We start from the raw sequence: 8,306 nt of genomic DNA, 5'->3' as shown, positions 1-8,306 counted from the left end.
GCCTCACCGAGGGACAGGGAGGGGAAAAGGGAGCAAAGGCAAAGGCAACGCACAAAGGAGCAGCTCTGCCTTCCCTCGCTCAGCCCACAGCCCGCTGGTGCCTGTGCCTGTGCCTGGGGGCTCCGTCTCCGTCCCCTGCCCCTCCCCAGCTCTGGGCTCACCCCCGGGGGTGCCCCGGCTGGGCCCGGCTCCAGCAGGGAGCTCCCCCCCGCCCCCCTGGCACGGCCAGCAGGCAGCAGAGTCCCCAGTGCCCACCCCAGGGCCCCGCTCCCCTCACGGGCAGCCCCAGCCCTCACCTCAGCCAGGGCCTGGAGTGGATCCTGTCCCTGCCACACCAACATTGCCACCCAGCAGCCCCTGCCCCGGGCCTACAGCTCCCAGCATGCCCCGGGAACCAACATGGCCAGCAGCAGCCCCTGCCACAGGGCAGGCCCCAGGCCTACAGCTCCCAGCATGCCCCGGGAACCAACATGGCCACCCAGCAGCCCCTGCCACAGGGCAGGCCCCAGGCCTACAGCTCCCAGCATGCCCCGGGAACCAACATGGCCAGCAGCAGCCCCTGCCACAGGGCAGGCCCCAGGCCTACAGCTCCCAGCATGCCCCGGGAACCAACATGGCCACCCAGCAGCCCCTGCCACAGGGCAGGCCCCAGGCCTACAGCTCCCAGCATGCCCCGGGAACCAACATGGCCGCCAGCTGCTTCAAGCAGGACAGAGGGATGGGAGCAGGACAGGGACAGGGAGTGGGGGACGCAGGGCAGGGGCAGGGGGCAGCCAGGAACGTTGTGATGAGCAACAGGACAGACGGACAGAGAGCAGAGGAGGGCAGAGGAAGGACAGGGGGTCAGACCGACACAGGCTGGGCGAGGGAGCAGAGCAGAGGGAAAAGGATGGGAGGAAACAGGAAGGGCAGAGGGAGGGGAGAGGCAGGGCCAGAGAGGAGTAAACATGGAAGAGAAGCAAACGATCTGCAGAACGGCCAGGACTGTGAACCAGCAGCTCAGTGCCTCTTCTCTCAAAAGGTGTGAACACTGCAGCTGGTGACGCCAGAAGCAGCTGCAGGAGCCAGGGGCCTGCTGCTGCCCCACTGTAATGGAACAGTTCTTCCCCTGGAAAGAAGGGGTATCGTCTGTGTTTAATTAGCCTCCCTTCCATCAAGTATTTTTTTAATTAGTGCAGGACAAGCATTATGTTAACATTTAACCGAAGTTCAAAGACAGGATATCGTGGCCACCTGCACTATCCGTTTAATCAAGGACAAATGCTCCTTCTGGAAGAAACAAAGGAAAGTTGGCAGAAGAAAGTAGCCTTAAGTTGTCCTTAGGTGACATGTGACCAGATGTGGATGAAAGCAGTTAGGGTACTTCACCCGGGAGGACCACCAAGGACCACCAGAAGAGGAACACACACGCAGAACGGGTCTGAAAAGGAGCCAAGAACAACAACGCCACGTCATTAAGTAATTCACATAGATTAGAATGAATAAGTATTAGACAGACAGAATATTCATGAATTCAATGTGTAAGTGCAATGGAGAAGATGTCTTTGGCTGTGCTTGATCTGTGGGAAGTCCACCGAGCACCCAGGCCTGAATAAAGCAGTATCTCTCCTGGGTGTGTGAGGCTTGGCTGATTGCACACCGGGTAAAGAATGCGCTTTTCGGACAACACTGTCACCTATTCCGCAATCGGTGACATCAGAAGAAGCGTCACATGCACGGTGACCTCACATTCCCGATGAGCTACTCAGGGACATGGGACATCGCCAGCACCTGCACAAGCCTGGGGCCGGCTCTGACGCCAACAGCTACTCCGGCACCAGTGACCTCACGAGCCCCTGCACAGCAGGAGCCTCCTCACTGCCCACACCCTCGATTTTTCACCTCCATCTCTCTCTCCCACCTCCCCGTGCTCACCTCTCTCCCAGGCACCTTTCTCACCTGCTCCACGGCCTCCCAATGCCTCTATCTGTCTCGGTGTTTGTGTGGCACATGTTACCTCAGAAGAACTGTCCCAGCCGGGTCACCCGCATCTCCTTCTCTTCTCCCTCTGCTGCCATCATGACGTCATCAAGAGTCTGATGCGACCTCAGAGGCCCCTCCATCCTGCCTCCCTTCTGCTGGTAAATCCTGTTCCTGCAAGAGAAGTGACAACCGGTCGGTGTCCTCTCCGAGGCATCTTGCCCGCATCTTCTTGAGCTGGACAGATGGTAGGACCTGTCACCACCAGCCCCGGCTGTGCTTGAAGTCTTCTCCTGGCACAGGCGCAGCTCTTGCTGTGCTTGGTGCGTGTCGTGCTTGCTGAAGGAGAACAGCAACGCCCCGAGTTGCTCCTGGGCAGTGTCCTGCTGGCAGAGCTCGTATCAAGGCAGGTTTGTCGCAGGTCCCGAGGCTGGTCCCGGGGTACCCCCGGTCCTCCAGCTCGGCCACAGGTCCCACATCTGGCTCCTGGGAAAGCCCGTTCCCAGCTGTGAGCCAGGCCAAGGGCATGGGGCACAAACAGCCCCAACTCCGAGGGCCCCAGCCCCCAACGGGCTCTGCGCCCAAACCACTCAAACTTCCAAACAGGCTCTCCCTCTGACTGCACTGTCTTCAGTTTTAAGGAACGAGACTGTGTGCTCCCAGATTCCACAGTCCGACCTAAACTGTTAAGAGGGAGATTAGGGATCCAGAACAAAAGAATTTCCATTACAGAATCTCAGCCACCACTTTCATGGTCGTCTTCACTCACCCACAAAAGCTGCGTTGTAAAAAATCTTACAGCTAATTAAAATTATCCTTTCCTCCCCAAATCTTTGTTCTTCTCATACCCTCAGACTAAAGCAGTAATGATCATAGAACTATTCTGTAATCACCACCAAAGGCAAAGGGGACATGGCAGGCCCCAGGGAAGCAGGGTTACCCAGGGAACGTCCCGATACCCTCCCTTCCCAGCAGCCCACGGCAGCACAGCGCATGCTCTTTCACTCTTTAAGTGAAACTAAATAGCAGTTCTACTGATTTAAATACAAAAAGTTTTCTCCTGTGGTACATTCACCCACAAGAACTTTAACACCTCTTGATAGAAGGAATAATAAGAAACATGAAACTTGACCAAAGTAGCTGCAGTGCTATTTTCTATTAGTTTTAACAAAGCACCTGTGTGGAAGTTGCAAGCTGTCCTTATAGATTCGCAAACTTAGCAAGGACAAGACAGTGACAAGAGCAGGAGCTGCAACCAAGAACCAGCAAAAAGCAGCTTTGCAGTTTTGCAATGAGATAGAACGAACCGAGCATGCGCAGCACTCCAGAGGTAACTCACAGGCAAATGAGGAAGACTACCAAAAGAGATGAAGTAACAACCTAAGACCACCAGAGACCACCCGGGAGCTGTAATACACCTGCCTAAAGGAGAATTTGAATAGATTCATACTCTCTGTTAAATATAACGATTAATATGCATATTGTAGTTATATTTAACCTGAAATTAAAGGGTGTTTGGCACACACGTTTGGAGGAGAGATCCCCTGTGTGCCCGGCGCCGTAATAAAGGACACCTGGTTAACAGTATACATGGTACTGTTAGGTTATTACAAGATCTGTGAATCACTCTAACCAGCATTTTCCTTTTTGACTAGAAAATGAAAATCTTCAACAGCAGATAGCCCTGAAATAAGCTTCAGTCAAATCTGGAGCAAATACAGGGTGTGCGTTATGATATGACACAGATTTGGACTTGACTCTTCAAAGCAATCATGCACTAAGGAAAATTTTAGGTTGTTATGCAGAGTTTTAACTAGAGTCTTGGCAACCGAATTTGGGACATGAAAGGTATTAGCACTACAGTACTACGTGCAGTAGAGAAAACTGCTCTTGCAGTTCAATTCCAACACCGCATCCTCAAACAAATTGAAGCTGCTGTGTTTGAGCAACATGGGTGGAAATCTCACCTGCCACGCTGAAGTGACGCTGGGGCATTTCTTCACCTTGTAGTCTCTTTCCTCAGGCTTACTGAATCTCTCCCAGAGTCTGAGGAAAAGCCCATGGATTTCTCCTGTTTGCAACAGGGGATGTCTGAGCCGTCACATGGTGGTTTGTTGTGGGGTACCACTTGTACCCTGGATTTGCCTTCATAAGTGCATCCCTGTACTAGAAAGAAAAGCAAAACTTCCAGTCAGGTCACTCATGAGAATGGACTATCCACAGGGCAACAGAGTGCACTGCTTGTAATGGGATTTAAGACAGTAAAGAATCCTGAAATAGCTTGATTTTTAACGTTTAATCACATGTTTAGAGTCTGACTGCCAACACAACCGAACAAAAGAAACAGGACGATAAGAAGAGCTGTATTTCAAAAAGCGAGGTTTCTCTTTACCCACCTGAGGGTCTATCACCCAGAGCAGGCTGAGTTCTGATCCTGCAAACTGCTCCCCACTGCTTCTCTGCTCACCTTGGCAAACAAGGACAGCTGTTCCCATTCTTTTGCAGGTACAATATTTCCAGTTTTACACTGCAGTTTGAATGAAATGAAGACATACATTTAGCAATACATGCAGAACAATGCTCCCAGACCAGGCACAGAAAAAAACCCACGACCAGGATCACCTCATTTTCAGCAACTTTGGATATGTCATCCCCGTGTTCCCACCAAAATGTACCACGCTGCATCAAATCAACCAGGAAAAAAAATCTTCAGGTAATGCTGACCCACCGACACGCTGTATCTTCAGAACAGGGCGTCTGTATGAAACCTGCACACTCAGGGCTGCGACCCCTCTCCCCTCACCCCTTTTCTCTCTCCCTCAGCCCGGGCTGGGAGCTCACCTCACCAGGGAAGGACACCAGGGAAGGACACCAGCCTCACCGAGGGACAGGGAGGGGAAAAGGGAGCAAAGGCAAAGGCAACGCACAAAGGAGCAGCTCTGCCTTCCCTCGCCCAGCCCACAGCCCGCTGGTGCCTGTGCCTGTGCCTGGGGGCTCCGTCTCCGTCCCCTGCCCCTCCCCAGCTCTGGGCTCACCCCCGGGGCTGCCCCGGCCGGGCCCGGCTCCAGCAGGCAGCTCCCCCCCGCCCCCCTGGCACGGCCAGCAGGCAGCAGAGTCCCCAGTGCCCACCCCAGGGCCCCGCTCCCCTCACGGGCAGCCCCAGCCCTCACCTCAGCCAGGGCCTGGAGTGGATCCTGTCCCTGCCACACCAACATGGCCACCCAGCAGCCCCTGCCCCGGGCCTACAGCTCCCAGCATGCCCCGGGAACCAACATGGCCAGCAGCAGCCCTGCCACAGGGCAGGCCCCAGGCCTACAGCTCCCAGCATGCCCTGGGAACCAACATGGCCACCCAGCAGCCCCTGCCACAGGGCAGGCCCCAGGCCTACAGCTCCCAGCATGCCCCGGGAACCAACATGGCCACCAGCTGCTTCAAGCAGGACAGAGGGATGGGAGCAGGACAGGGACAGGGAGTGGGGGACGCAGGGCAGGGGCAGGGGGCAGCCAGGAACGTTGTGATGAGCAACAGGACAGAGGGACAGAGAGCAGAGGAGGGCAGAGGAAGGACAGGGGGTCAGACCGACACAGGCTGGGCGAGGGAGCAGAGCAGAGGGAAAAGGATGGGAGGAAACAGGAAGGGCAGAGGGAGGGGAGAGGCAGGGCCAGAGAGGAGTAAACATGGAAGAGAAGCAAACGATCTGCAGAACGGCCAGGACTGTGAACCAGCAGCTCAGTGCCTCTTCTCTCAAAAGGTGTGAACACTGCAGCTGGTGACGCCAGAAGCAGCTGCAGGAGCCAGGGGCCTGCTGCTGCCCCACTGTAATGGAACAGTTCTTCCCCTGGAAAGAAGGGGTATCGTCTGTGTTTAATTAGCCTCCCTTCCATCAAGTATGTTTTTAATTAGTGCAGGACAAGCATTATATTAACATTTAACCGAAGTTCAAAGACAGGATATCGTGGCCACCTGCACTATCCGTTTAATCAAGGACAAATGCTCCTTCTGGAAGAAACAAAGGAAAGTTGGCAGAAGAAAGTAGTCTTAAGTTGTCCTTAGGTGACATGTGACCAGATGTGGATGAAAGCAGTTAGGGTACTTCACCCGGGAGGACCACCAAGGACCACCAGAAGAGGAACACACACGCAGAACGGGTCTGAAAAGGAGCCAAGAACAACAACGCCACGTCATTAAGTAATTCACATAGATTAGAATGAATAAGTATTAGACAGACAGAATATTCATGAATTCAATGTGTAGGTGCAATGGAGAAGATGTCTTTGGCTGTGCTTGATCTGTGGGAAGTCCACCGAGCACCCAGGCCTGAATAAAGCAATATCTCTCCTGGGTGTGTGAGGCTTGGCTGATTGCACACCGGGTAAAGAATGCGCTTTTCGGACAACACTGTCACCTATTCCGCAATCGGTGACATCAGAAGAAGCGTCACATGCACGGTGACCTCACATTCCCGATGAGCTACTCAGGGACATGGGACATCGCCAGCACCTGCACAAGCCTGGGGCCGGCTCTGACGCCAACAGCTACTCCGGCACCAGTGACCTCACGAGCCCCTGCACAGCAGGAGCCTCCTCACTGCCCACACCCTCGATTTTTCACCTCCATCTCTCTCTCCCACCTCCCCGTGCTCACCTCTCTCCCAGGCACCTTTCTCACCTGCTCCACGGCCTCCCAATGCCTCTATCTGTCTCGGTGTTTGTGTGGCACATGTTACCTCAGAAGAACTGTCCCAGCCGGGTCACCCGCATCTCCTTCTCTTCTCCCTCTGCTGCCATCATGACGTCATCAAGAGTCTGATGCGACCTCAGAGGCCCCTCCATCCTGCCTCCCTTCTGCTGGTAAATCCTGTTCCTGCAAGAGAAGTGACAACCGGTCGGTGTCCTCTCCGAGGCATCTTGCCCGCATCTTCTTGAGCTGGACAGATGGTGGGACCTGTCACCACCAGCCCCGGCTGTGCTTGAAGTCTTCTCCTGGCACAGGCGCAGCTCTGGCTGTGCTTGGTGCGTGTCGTGCTTGCTGAAGGAGAACAGCAACGCCCCGAGTTGCTCCTGGGCAGTGTCCTGCTGGCAGAGCTCGTATCAAGGCAGGTTTGTCGCAGGTCCCGAGGCTGGTCCCGGGGTACCCCCGGTCCTCCAGCTCGGCCACAGGTCCCACATCTGGCTCCTGGGAAAGCCCGTTCCCAGCTGTGAGCCAGGCCAAGGGCATGGGGCACAAACAGCCCCAACTCCGAGGGCCCCAGCCCCCAACGGGCTCTGCGCCCAAACCACTCAAACTTCCAAACAGGCTCTCCCTCTGACTGCACTGTCTTCAGTTTTAAGGAACGAGACTGTGTGCTCCCAGATTCCACAGTCCGACCTAAACTGTTAAGAGGGAGATTAGGGATCCAGAACAAAAGAATTTCCATTACAGAATCTCAGCCACCACTTTCATGGTTGTCTTCACTCACCCACAAAAGCTGCGTTGTAAAAAATCTTACAGCTAATTAAAATTATCCTTTCCTCCCCAAATCTTTGTTCTTCTCATACCCTCAGACTAACGCAGTAATGATCATAGAACTATTCTGTAATCACCACCAAAGGCAAAGGGGACATGGCAGCCCCCGGGGAAGCAGGGTTACCCAGGGAACGTCCCGATACCCTCCCTTCCCAGCAGCCCACAGCAGCACAGCGCAGGCTGACCCCGGGGGTCCTTGCAGCAGAGCCCCAGCTGCCCCTCTGGAGCACAGACACCCGGAGGGGAGGAGGAGGGGAGATGCTTTAGGCAGCCTGCCCCCTCCCCAGGCACCCCCAGCCACAGAAAGGCCCCCGCGCCCTGCCAAGCCGGCGAGTCGCCACTCGTGCCGCGGTGCAGAGGTGGTCACCTCCTGCGTGCTCTGGGCTGGCGCAGCCTTGCCCTGAGCCGGGGGAAGGTTCCCTGTGCCTCAGTCCAGAGTCCTCACCTGCAAAGCCTCATTTTCAGGGCCAAAATCCTCATTTTCAGGCCCCAACCTGTCTGTTCTTGCCCACAGCCGTGTGTTTCCCTGTCCCACTTCACCGCTCTCCACAGCTTCCCCAGGAGGGGACGTGAGAGGGAGGTGCTGAGCTCTGCTGCTGGGGTCCAGGGACAGGACGCGTGGGAACGGCTCAGAGCTGCACCAGGGCGGGTTCAGCTGGGCACGAGGATCCGTTTCTGCACCGAGAGTGCAGCCGGGCGCTGGGACAGGCTGCCTGAGAGGCGGTCGGTGCCCCCGTCCTGTCCGTGCCCAGGAGCCCTTTGGGCAGTGCCCTCCATGCTCTGCTGTCACGCCGGGCCAGCCCTGCAGGGCGGGCGGTTGGACGGGGCGATGGCTGCCGCTC

General features: G+C 55.6%; 1 long non-coding RNA gene across 2 annotated transcripts; it reads right to left on the bottom strand.

Moving 5' to 3' along the window:
• Positions 1 to 725: 725 nt before the first annotated feature.
• Positions 726 to 5,197, bottom strand: LOC142365233 (uncharacterized). Of its 2 annotated transcripts, XR_012766407.1 has the most exons (4): positions 5,130 to 5,197; positions 4,356 to 4,486; positions 3,927 to 4,125; positions 726 to 2,133 (listed from the first exon to the last, which is right to left on the bottom strand). It is a non-coding gene; the product is annotated as an uncharacterized LOC142365233 (long non-coding RNA). The 2 variants fall into 2 exon arrangements; XR_012766406.1 differs by lacking the exon at positions 5,130 to 5,197 and having other exon boundaries at positions 4,356 to 4,752.
• Positions 5,198 to 8,306: the final 3,109 nt, after the last annotated feature.

Source organism: Opisthocomus hoazin, chromosome 33 (assembly GCF_030867145.1).
Source record: "Opisthocomus hoazin isolate bOpiHoa1 chromosome 33, bOpiHoa1.hap1, whole genome shotgun sequence".
NCBI classification, from domain to species: Eukaryota; Metazoa; Chordata; class Aves; order Opisthocomiformes; family Opisthocomidae; genus Opisthocomus; species Opisthocomus hoazin.
The sequence above is the reverse complement of the archived record's forward strand: the minus strand, read 5'-3'. Positions and strand labels throughout refer to the sequence as shown.